The sequence below is a fragment of the Trachypithecus francoisi genome, unplaced genomic scaffold (genome assembly GCF_009764315.1).
Source record: "Trachypithecus francoisi isolate TF-2019V2 unplaced genomic scaffold, Tfra_2.0 Contig00539, whole genome shotgun sequence".
NCBI classification, from domain to species: domain Eukaryota; kingdom Metazoa; phylum Chordata; class Mammalia; order Primates; family Cercopithecidae; genus Trachypithecus; species Trachypithecus francoisi.
Window position 1 is genome coordinate 66058 of NW_022680710.1, and position 13018 is coordinate 79075.

At 38.8% G+C, this 13018-nt stretch overlaps 1 pseudogene; it reads right to left on the bottom strand.

Annotated features, from left to right (window-relative positions):
• Positions 1-13012, bottom strand: part of LOC117085306 — a 32665-nt pseudogene extending 19653 nt beyond the window's left edge.
• Between the last annotated feature and the right edge of the window lie 6 nt (positions 13013-13018).

Consider the following 13018-nt stretch of genomic DNA (forward strand, 5'->3'; position numbering starts at 1 on the left):
TTTGCATCTGTGTTCAGGTACAATGGTCTGTAGTTTTCTTTTTTGTGTTTTTGTCAAATTTTGGTATCAGTATCATACTAGTTTCATAGACTGAGCCAGGAAGTAGTCCCTCATCCTCAATTTTTTGGAGTACTTTCAGTAGGGCTGGTACCAGCTGTTCTTTCTATGTCTGGTAGAATTCAGCTGTGAACGCATTTGGTCCAGGGCTCTTTTTTTTTTTTTTTTTTTTTCACTGATTCAATTTCCTTACTCATTATTGATCTGCTCAGGATTTGTTTCTTCCTGGTTCAATCTTGGGAATTTGTTTCCAGGAATTTATCCATTTCCTCTAGACTTTCTAATTGTGTACATAGAGATGTTCGTAATATTCTCTGAGCATCTTTTGTATTTCTGTGGGATCAATTGTGATGTTACTTTTGTAATTTTTGATTGTGTTTATTTGGATGTCTTTTTTTGTTAATCTAGCTAGTGGTTTATCCATCTTGTTATCTTTTCAAAAATGAACTTTTTGCTTCACAGATCCTTTGAATGGTTTTGAGGGTCTCCATTTCATTCAGTTCTACTCTGATTGTAATTATTTCTTCTGTTAGCTTTGGGTTTAGTTTGTTATTATGCTGCTAGTACTTTTAGTTGCAAGGTTAGGTTGTTAATTTGAGCTATTTCTATCTTTTTGATATAGGCAGTTAGCACTATAAACTTTCCTCTTAACCCTGCTTTTACCACATTCCAGAAGTTTTGGTATGTTGTGACTCTATTTTCATTTATTTCAAATACTTTTTTTTTTTTTTGAGACAGAGTAATGCACTGTTGCCCAGGCTGGAGTGCAGTGGTGCATTCTTGGCGCACTGCAATTCCACCTCCCAGGTTCAAGAGATTCTCCTGCTTCAGACTCCTGAGTAGCTGGGATTACAGGCGCCTACCATCACGCCTAGCTAATTTTTTGTATTTTTAGTAGAGATAGGGTTTCACCATGTTGGCCAGGCGGGTCTCGAACTGCTGACCCTGTGATTCACCCACCTTGGTCTCCCAAAGGAAGACAGTGAGAGTATCTTCCCACTGTGACTTCTCTTCAGCTGCATAATTGTTCTTAAACAGGTTATCTACAAAACCTGCAGTGCAATCATACAGAGTATAGAAGTAGAACCTTGGCTCTTAGTGTTTTTGTTGTCTCATGCCTGAAAACCTGAAATACAAAACATCACCTTTGCTGACTAAGAAAGTTCAGTAGTGAGAATGCCAGAGGAACTCAAAATTCCTTATCCTTGAACTACAACCATAGGAGTGGAAGTATCGGAATCTTCAGGAAATTCAGGTCATGGAAAGCTAGTAGTGTTGGTATAAGTGTGTGTGTGTGTTGTGTGTACCTGTTCCCAGCATCAGGGGACAACAGTAACAGTATTACTGGTATATTTCTTATGGATCTTGTAGAAAAAAAGAAAATCTTAATATGATTGTATAAGAGACCAAATATTGTGGCTCATGCCTGTAATCCCAGCACTTTGGGAGGCCGAGGCAGGCGAATCGCAAGGTGAGGAGTTCAAGACCAGCATGACCAACATGGTAAAACTCTGTCTCTACTAAAAATATAAAAATTAGCCGGGCGTGGTGGCTCGTGCCTGTAATCCTAGCTACTCAGGAGGCTGAGGCAGGAGAATTGCTTGAACCCGGGAGGCAGACGTTGCAGTGAGTTGAGATCGTGCTACTACACTCTAGCCTGGGTGACACAGCAAGACTCCATCTCAAAAAACAAACAAATGCAAAAAGACCAAATTCATCTTCAGCAATTATTCTTTATGTCAAATTTTACAAGTACATTTTCTCCTGTGCATATCAATCTATATCAGCAATTGCTCTATGCTACATTTAATTATACTTCTTCAACATTCATATAGTCTTCACAATTTGTTCTTTGTGTAGTATGTTATGTGCTCAAAGATTTAAAAAACAGAAAAAACATTTTCTTGACCTCTCTAATGGGTAGGCTTATAGATGAAAGTATATTGATATCCTGCACTTTAGTTACTTGTTGAACAGGTAAGCACAAAATTTAAAGAAAAAGTATGCATTTAACTATTACCTAAATAAAGTATGAATCATTACTTTGATTATTGATGGTATCACTCTTACAAAAGTGTTTTATATTAGGACATATTCATTCAGCTATTTTACATAACCAATGGAAGTAATGTAATCCTATATATGTAATTACATTATTAATAAAAAGATATGAAAATAATACCTACTATCATAAATCAAAATCAAAATAAGCCTAAAATAGCCTATTTTTAGGACAGGTGCAGTGGTCACGCCTGTAATCCCAGCACTTTGGGATGCTGAGGCGGATGGATCACTTGAGGTCAGGAGTTTAAGACCAGCCTGGCCAACATGGTGAAACCCCATCTCTACTAAAAGTACAAAAATTAGCCAGGTGTGGTGGAAGATGCCTGTAATCCCAGCTACTCAGGAGGCTGAGGCAGGAGAATTGCCTGAACCCAGGAGAAAGAGGTTGTAGCAAGCCAGGACTGCACCACTGTACTCCAGCCTGGGCAACAGAGTAAGCCTCCATTTTGGAAAAAAAAAAAAAGCCTATTTTAAAAAAAACAAAGACCCCACTCCTCAAAAGTACTAGAATATTTTAAAATCAGGTTTTTGTACTAGACGCAGTGGCTCACGCCTTTGATCCCAGCACTTTGGGAGGTCGAGGTGGGTGGATCACTTGAGGTCAGGAGTTTGTGACTAGCCTGGCCAACGTGGTGAAACACCATCTCTACTAAAAATACAAAAAATTAGCTGGGTGTGGTGGTGTGCACCTGTAATCCCAGCTACTTGGGAGGCTAAGGTGGGATAATTGCTTTAACCCAGGAGGTGGAGGTTGCAGGGGGCCAAGATCATGCCATTGCATGCTAGCCTGGGCAACAGAACAAGACTCTGTCTCAAAAAAACCCAAAAACAACCACAACAAAAAAACAGGTTTCTGGAAAGAAAAACATACATGGCTCAACTCGTACTCCTCTAAGTCAGTTGCCTGCAAAGAGAAAGTATTCTCACTCTTTCACTATGCCAGAATTCTTAGAGGAGCAGGACCCCATTTGGCACTGTCTATCATGGGGTCGATAAGCCTATCTAATTCTGAGGTTCAGTATCAGGAATTGCCTGCTTACAGATGAAACCTTCATTCTCTATTTTGTCCTTTATCAGTGTAAAAGTAACATTTTGCTTCTCCATCTGATAACTCTTTTGCTTTATAGGTTGATTCAGGACTTGAATGGAGAAAAGCATTGCTATTTATTTGACCTCAAAGATCCCAATACTCTCGGAAGCATTTCAACTTTTTCTAGGATGGGAAGAAAATAACAATGCCAACTAAATGTGACATGAAGTGACAAATGTGACATAATGCCTGTTTAATGGCATCCTTTGTTTTTCATGTTTTGAGACAGCGAAAACTAATAAAGTAGATGAATTTGGATGGGAATGTGGGTCTTTTACCTCTCAATCAAACAAATGGTCTATTTTCTTTTGTTACTATACAATACTATTTTGCCAAAGAGAGAAATGTTCTTTCCTAAGCCATGGAGTCTAAGTTTGGCAGCGCATCAAAGTTATAATTTGATATTAGATGTTAAAGCTGGAAGTGAATTTTAGTTTTTTGGCTCCTTCATTTATGAAATGGCAAGTTACCTTTATAAGTTGGGACAGTGTCCAACTTTCCTTTTTTAACTTGTTGTCTCTCCAAAGGCCAGACTATTGCCACAGGCTGCACTTTGTATGAATTAAAATCCCGTTTGTAGGTAGTACCAAGATCAATCTTCCCTTGTTTTGGTTTATATTCTTCTGGCACATGGCGAGGCTGTTTAACTATTTCATAAGGATGATAATCCAACCTGAAATATATAAATTTGAAACATAGCCTCACAAGTTCTTTTATTTCTAATTATTTCAATGAAATATGGAAAATGTCAAGGCTTTTTTTTCCTTGAAAAGTCTGAGAAGATATTAAAATGGTAATAGTTGATAAACTACTTGAAAGAAGTAACTGAATTTCTTATAAAGTCCTATCCAGTGACTAAACATCTTGAGAAAAGTAAATATATCAAAAATCCTAGTTTTGAAAACATCATTACAATAGATCCCGGTTAATTGGATCTTCAGTAAACAATATCCTCAAGTAATTGATTTTTTTTCTAACCTGGAAGGAAATTTCAGGTAAAATTTACTAAACCTGAAAAGTTTAAAAGATATATTCCCCCTGAGTCCACTTTGACAAAGTCCTTATTCATCCTAAAGTCTCCAGCAAACTATTTTGGCATACTTTCTTCTTTTTGAATTAATGCTGTTTTCTCACTTATTGTTAGATGATTAGTAACTCTAGTTTTTAGACATAAATCACATTCAGATTATAGATGTGAATGTTCCTCATCTTTGGATCTCCCAGAATTCCTTGTCATGGATGGATGCCAGCTGGTAATGCAGCCAACCTGGGCGCTATATAACATTATGTGACAGAGGTAGTACTGTAGACACTGAGGTAAAAACTGAGGAATGGAGAACACAAACTTAGACTGATCAGACCGCCTACGTCCAAATCCTGGCTCTGTCATTTACTAGTTGCAAGACCTTGGATAACTTCATTAACCTGTTTATGCCCCAGTTTCTTTATATATTATATGGGACAATAATATCTTCTATTTCACAGAGTTGTTTTTAAGGATATACACACACGCTTTTAAAACTGCTTGGTACATAGTAAGATCAATATGGTAGCCACTACTGTTACTACCCCAAGACTTCATGGATTGCTTTTTTCTTCTGGACTCTATTGGCACATCACTCATTTTGTGACTAAACTATCTTGTATTAATCAATATTTGTTGCATATGTCTGTAAGTTCTCCAAAGAACCCAAACCCCTCACTGAATTCTTCTATTCACAACATAACTTCTTAGACTAATTAACTGTTTTCTCACCACTTCCAATCCATTTCAATCTGGTTTCCAGGACTGTCACTTCCCTAATACAGCTCTAAGGTTCACCATGTCTTCCATGTGATTAAATTCATGGAACATTTTCAATCCTCATCTTACTTGACCTCTCCAGCAGTAACTGACATTATTGTCCACACTGTCTGTTTCTAGGAAACTTTCTCTTCCTGACTTATTATTTCTTGCCAGTCTCCTATGCAACTTCATCTATTTTTACTCGGTCATTAAATACATGTCAGCATTCCTCAAGACTTGGACCTACCTACACATACTTCTTTTCATTCACTGTTCACTCCTGAGGATAACTCTTCTACTCCCACAGCTTCGATTACTACCTAGATTGAAATAACCCTCAAATTTACATCTCAGCTTAGACCTCTTCTCTGAGCTCCATACCAGCATCTATGATGGTCTCTTGGATATTCAATGGCAACTCAAAACTTAATATGTCCCAAATCAACTCGTTATTTCCCCTTAATAAATGTGGTCCTTTTTGCTTGTTCTCTATTTAAGTGAACGCTATCACCATCGCTTCAGACACATAGTCAGAGATCTAGGACTCACCCTTCATACCTCAATTCTCTCCCCTATCTAGTCCATCATCAACTACTGTCAATTTTGCCTCATAAATCTCTCTCAAATCTAACCACTTTTCTCCACATCTGCCACTACCATAATATGCAAAGTTTTTGCAACAGCTCATTTGAATCACTTTAATAACTTTCAAAACTCATTTACCCACATCCACTCTAGTTCTCCCTCCAATCTTTGCTCCACATGGCACCTGAGTAATTCTTTCCCATGTAAATCTGATCAGGTCATTCTTGCCCTTATCTCCCTAGCCTCTTCCTTAACTTCCTTCCTCCCCAACTTCACCTTCTACCAAAAAACAAAGCAGAAAAACCTTCGTGGCTTATTATTACCGTAAGGACATAGACAACACTGAACATGGCTTAAAGGCTCTGCCTGGTCTCCTTCACTAGCCTCAGCTCTCACTGTGCTTCCTCTTGCTTTCTCTGCTCCAGCTGGCCCTCTTTGATAATTTTCTCCCTTACACGCTCCTTCCTGCTACATGCTACTCTCTCTCTCTCTGCTTGAAATGCATTTCCTTCCCCCTCTTAATCCAGTTAATTTAACATCCTTCAGGTTTTGACTCATTTTTCTTATTCCCCTGATAAAGTCAAACTCTTATTCTGGCTGTCAAGATACCTGTGCCTTTCCTTCATAGATTTCATCATTGTTGTAATTTTAGACTTATTTTGAGTAATGTTTTTGATTGCCATCTCTAATAGGTTGCAACATCTGTCAGCACAGAGATCATGACTGCTTTTGGTCACCACTATATCCCAGGTGTCTAGTATAGTGCTTGATGCTTAATAAATGCTTAATAACTTTTTTATTTAACAAATGAAGAGTAGTAGAAATCACATACCTCTGCTTCTCAAGACATGTGAGTTGTTCTTCGCTCTTCCTAAATACAAGCTAGAGGGGAATAGGCTAAAATGCAGTCAGGAAGTGAGAGAATCCGGAAGAGAAAAGCAAAGCAAAAGCTTAGAACTCTCAGTTTCTCCGGTTAGACTAGTTAAGTGTTAGAAAGTATGCCTCCAAACCCAAAGCTGCTCTCTATGGAGTAGTAGTAGAGGGTGAATGCAGTCTTATTCATCTGATATATCCTAAAACATTTGATGTGTCTAGAATCCTACTCCTTCAGGGCAGGCTTCCTGCCAACTCTGGCAGTCATCTAAGTGAGCTATAACAGTACTGCTATAAAGGATCCAAAATCTTGTAAAAGTTCAGACACCTCTTTACACAGTCACTTCCTGTACTATACAAAGGTACAGAATGCTTCTTTTTTTGTACAGATAAATCCACTTTCTACTGCATAGTCAACACAGTCAACATGAGGGAGTCAAGCAAGAGTTTCAAGCTCCTAGATATGACTCTTAGAAATACTGCTAGTTTCCCAGTGAAAATACAAAGAAAAGATTCAATGTCATACTAAGTGAAGAGATGACAATTTAAAAAATGAATATTTTAGTTTTATTGGTATATTTGGACCTTTGGGACATTTCGTGCTTTTTTTTTTCAATTATTAAGGCTTATTTGAATAAGTCAACTGGGGAAATTCAGAATTGAAAAGCAATTGCCTTTTAAAAGAAAGATATGGCAGGTTAAATTTTCTCAATTTCTACATTTAGAACTGGTTAAAAGCAAAATCTTTGTTCAATAAACACAAATATTGTAACATTTATTTCAAATCTCTAATATGAACCATTAAGGCATCAAGAAAGAAATATTAATAAAGTGAAGAAAAAAGAGCAACCATTCCCATTTAATCAGTCTCAACCAGTTATTGAATTTCCTCATCTCACTTATTATAATCCATAATTATCTTAGTTTCATATCTGGACTTTCCCACAACACTATAAATAACAGTAAAGCAAAGACCGTCTCTGTTTTATGTTCCATGTCATCCTCAGTGAGCAGTCCAGTTCCTGACCTACTGCACTGAATCAGTGGCAACAGAATCACTAGCAATGCTGGTTAAAAATGCAGTTTCCTGAGACCCACTCTATTATCTACTGGCTCTTTTAGATGGAGATCTGGAATCTGCAATTGTAACACTTCTAGATGGCACTACTGCATACCAAAATCTGAGGACTTAAGTAAAATCTTCCATCTGTGGAAGAGCCATACACCTACACAAGTAACTAGAGTCACCAAAGTATTATTACTGCAAGGAATGCCTGAAATGTTAAAAATAGAAATATTAGACTAAAAGTTTGAAAGTTTAAAGTACAATAATAAAAAAATAAATAAATAATAAAGAAAAGAAAGTTTGTATCTTTGCTATATAAGAATGAGCTGCATCTGAAATGAAAATGGCTAACACCAAAATCTAAAGCTGTTACAGAGCATTTTTAAAACTCTAAATTATACAAATATGATGTACAAGTCACTAGGAAGCAGGAACTTCAACTTGTGAAAGGAAAATAAATCTTGGGGCCCCAAAATCACTAAGCTAAGAGGAAAAGTGAAGCTGGGAACTGCTTAGGGCAAACCTGTCTCCCATTCTCTTCAAATCCCTCTGCTCACTGAGATAAATGCATATCTGATTGCTTCCTTTGGAGAAGCTCATCAGAAACTCAAAAGAATGCAACCATTTGTCTCTTATCTACCTATGACCTGCAAGCTCACTCCCAGCTTTGAGTTGTCCCGCCTTTCCGGAAGGAACCAATATTCATCTTACATATATGTTGATTGATGTGTGTCTCCCTAAAACGTATAAAACCAAACTGTGCTCTGACCACCTTGGGCACATATTATTGGGACCTCCTGAGGCTGTGTCACCAGCACGCACCCTCAACCTTGGCTAAATGAACTTTCTAAATTAACTGAGACCTATCTCAGATATTGGGGTTCATAAACTTACTGACATTTTTATACTTAACACCAAGATTGTACCTTGAATATAGTATATACATTAACAGTTTAAATAAAATAACGAGTAAATATAATACGTAATCCACCTAACTGACAAAAATACAGATCAAAAAAGGTCAGTCCAAATGAAAAGTATAGGCTTAAGAAGATTTGTATTCATCACTCACTGAACAAATACTGGGAACCTACTACGTGCTAGTAGGCATTGATATTAGTTTTCTAAAAATAGAATGCTGAGATAACAAAAGACTTAGTTCCTGCTTTCATGAAACACTGAAACCAATCTAATGATAAATAACAGGACAGTACTTTGGGAGCTTACATAGAAGAATTTTACCTAATCTGAAAACTGGATGAAGTGTCAGAGAAGCTTATTCAAGTGATAATTTAGTTGAGATCTACAGATTGAATGAGCTAAGAGAGGGAAGGAAAATTGCAGGTAGGGAAAATAGTATCTTGGAAGACTCTGAGATAAGGGAAACCTGGCACTTTCAAGGAAATGAAAAATGGCCCATGGGATGGAGCATAAAAGTGAAAAGGGCACTATAGTTAAAATGAATTAGAGAATTAAGTGATTTGTTTTATGTGACTACCAGAGCCGGTGCCAGAGGAAAAGGCAAGTAGGCAGGATAAAAAAGGAAACTTTATTAGGTGGCCAATGTATAGAAAGAGGAGGCGAGGTTCACTGGTCTCCAGCAGCGGAGCCCGAGGAAGTCGCTCTGGCCCTCTCGGGGGAGGTTCCCAGGTCCGCGTCTGAGGAGGGGGCCGAGGAAGTTTGCGCTGCCTGCCTAAGGGGAGCGGCTTTTATGTCTTGGGCCTGGGAGTGGGAGGGCCGTAGGCGGGATGTGGGCAGGTGGAGGGCCCTGCCTGGGCGTGGCCAGGTAGGCTTTGGTTTCCTCTGTGGGAGGTCATGCTGCGCCTGCACAGTTGACCTGTGTCTTCCCCAGGCGCGGGAAAGTTGGTGATGAAGAACCCGGAAGTACGGCATCTTAGTCACCTTTGTTCTTTGTTTCCCTCTTCCTCCGTCCAGACATTAAGTAGTGAGCAAACCATGCCCGCACATGGTTTTGATAAGGAGTCTGGTTTGTGTTAAACACAATGGGAAAGTTTAGGAGTATTTTAAGCAAAGAAGTGATAGGGTTTGGTCTGCATTTTAAAATCATTTGGGCAGGCTGAAGTATTGAAAACAGATCAAACTGCAAAAACTAGAGTAGATTCAGATATTATTATAAAGTGACTGCATTCCTCTAGGTCAAGCTTGTCAACCTGCAGCCTATGGGCTGCATGTGGCCCAGGACGGCTTTGAATGAGGTCCAACACAAATTCATAAAGTTTCTTAAAACATTATGAGATTTTCTTGTGATTTTTTTTTTATTTTTATTTTTTTTTTTTAAGCTCATCAGCTATGGTTGGTGTTATTGTATTTTATGTGTGGCCCAAGACAATTCTTCTGCCAATGTGGCCCAGTGAAGCCAAAAGATAAAACACCCTGGTCTACATGGTGGTAACAGTGGAAAGTAGATAAATATGAGATATTTTAGGAAGTTAAAAAAAAATAGAACTTTTTATATCCCTTTTTTCTTCTCACACTTTGTTAACCTAACTTAATTCGTATTTTTGTTTTTTTTTCAAGTTGTGACTTAACTAGTCTGTTGCCTATTAAATTGGTTCAACTTACATCAACTAAACAGTAATTTAAATAGCTAGAAAACTTTATTGACACCAGAAGAGTTGGGAGAAAAATAAGTAAAGCAAATAGTTACTAAATATTTACTTAACTGTAGTTATTCCTTCCATTTTACCATGGCATGCTTAAATTTCTTGCTTGCGTTTAAGACTCTGAGCTGGAAGAACATTGTCATACATAGGATATTTTTCCAAATATTCAGTTGTAGGGCAAAACACCCCCGAATTTTCATAGGTCCTTGTGATTCCATGTGGATAATGATGTCACCTGTGTAAAAAATCAATGGAAAGATTAACCTCAAAAAACATTTTGTGTTGTAATTGCATTTTAATCAGAGACCTCCAATAAACTCACAGTTTCTAAATTCTAGAGCTTTACTGAAAAACCAAAAACTGGGCTGGGTGCAGTGGCTCACGCCTGTAATCCCAGCACTTTGGGAGGCTGAGGCGGGCGGATCACAAAGTCAGGAGATCGAGATCATCCTGAATAACAGGGTGAAACCCCGTCTCTACTAAAAATATAAAAAAAATTAGCTGGGCTTGGTGGCGGGTGCCTCTAGTCCCAGCTACTCGGGAGGCTGAGGCAAGGGAATGGTGTGAACCTGGGAGGCGGAGCTTGCAGTGAGCCAAGATCGTGCCACTGCACTGCAGCCTGGGTGACCCAGCAAGACTCAGTTTCAAAAAAAACAAAAACAAAAACAAAAAAAACCCAAAAACTGTTTCCTCTGTAATGGTGTTTACAAAAACAATCTATAAATAATGGTCTATCCCTATGTGGTGGAAGCACAGCAATTAAGTGTCTCATAACAATTTAGTGTCTTGTTACACTATAGAAGCTGAAAAACTAATAGGGAATTTCCCAGGCTCTTGCAGAAAGGTTTCACATACAAATTAGGTTTCACCTGCTACATGTATTCACATGATACTTTGACTCAGAACAGAGCTACATAAGGAGAGAGTCAAGGCACAACATTTATTTTGCTTGCATGAACGTAATAGAGGCAACAAGAGATTGGAGTTAGAAATTGTTAGGTGGCATCTTGATTTACGAGCTGGTTTCCTAACTTGGTAGCTTCTTGACCATGGAAGAGATGAGTGATTCTAGAGTCTCCAGCTCTGTTGCAATTTTCTGATTATGGCAGAGGCAGTGGCCTCTTGTCAGTCCTGTTTTGTGGTAAAATTTTTGGAAGTTTTTCCTGGAAGCTTATTTTGAAAATGATTTCTTAAGTTCTTCCAAGTGAACTATATATATATATACACTCTTTAATAAGTTCCTTTTTGCCTAAACTAACGAAAGGAGGTTATGTTATCCATAACTAAGAACCTTGACCAATATATCATATAAGCTAATAGTATACAGTTATTTAAGAGAATGAGAGTGACCTTTATGCATAGTCACTGGAAGATGGTGAGATTATAAATAGTAAAAAACTGGATTGTAGAATAGTATGCGCAGAATATTCTCTTTTTTGTTTAAAAAAAAATTAAATCTATGCAGGCCAGGCGCAGTGGCTCATGCCTGTAATCCCAGCACTTTGGGAGGCCAAGGCGGGTGGATCACGAGGCCAGGAGATCTACTAAAAATACAAAAATTAACTGGGTGTGGTGGCATGAGCCTGTAATCCCAGCTACTCGAGAGGCTGAGGCAGAAGAATTGCTTGAACCCAGGAAGCGGAGATTGCAGTGAGCTGAGATTACGCCACTGCACTGCAGCCTGGCGAAAGAGTGAGACTCTGTCTCAAAAAAAAAAAAAAAAAAAATCAATGCACATGTAAAACAAGTCTTAAAGAACATTTGTTATCTGTGGAAGATAGAATTATGAAGGTGTTTTATAATATTATAGATATTTTACAGTATTATGGATTTTTATGACACCTCTTGTGTATTTATTGCATTATCAAAAAATAAAAATAAAACCCTTAAAAAACAAAACAACCACAACCAAAAACAAAGAAAAAGTAAAATCACACCATTCCAAGGGTAGCCCTCAACATAATGAAGACTGAATTTCCTAACAGTTGAATGAGAAAGGAACTTGCATTGAATGTAAATTAGGAAAAAAGTAAAAATTTTCTCCTGCACACCAGTCTGCAGATTCATACACCCAAAGTTACAAACTGTGTTTATTATGAGACTATCAAAAAAACTGCTTTCCATCAACATGCAGGTGTTTTCTTTGAAGGGGATTCCAAATAGGAAGGGATTGACACGTTCATATTTACTTAGCAACTAATGATCTAATCCCTGGGGCAACAGTGAAGCTGAGGAAGGAGAAGACTGTTTCTAGGTGATGGAAGTTTGTTAGGCAGGACTCAGTTGGATTCTAGGTTTCAGGGTGGGGACTACTGTACTGCCTTTTCAGTCAGGCGGATCCCAAGGAACTGCTGCCTGTACGGGAATGGGAATATGGTCTGGCTGGGAGGACAGAAAGCAGATGAAAGAAAGTGTGATATGGGTTGCAGACTCAGGGCCTTCAGCACCGTTCTTTCTTACCTTTGTGGTGGGGGATGACGTGGAAATGCATTCTCCCAGTCGGATCACATCCCACTACTCATCAGTCTTATTATATCCCGTCGCTGCTTCACATATATTATTTACCCGGCCTGGGTGGCATTTTACTTTGCATCCTTGATTGGGAGTCTCAGGGGCTACGAAGAAATGTTTTACCCCCAGGTAGCCGGCGGGTGCGGAGCGAGTATTCGTGGAGCGGGATAAGTGGGGATGTCGCTGCGTCCTCGTCCCTTGATCTGCGGGGGACGGCCATTCTCAGGGTTCCCGAGGAGCCGGCTCCCTGCACGTAGGCCCTAGGTCGGCTCCCAAGCCCCGGCCCGCCACTACACCAGCCAGGTCTTACCCGCAGGTACAAATCTGACACAGACACCAGCTCCTCATGCTCTTGCCTCCCA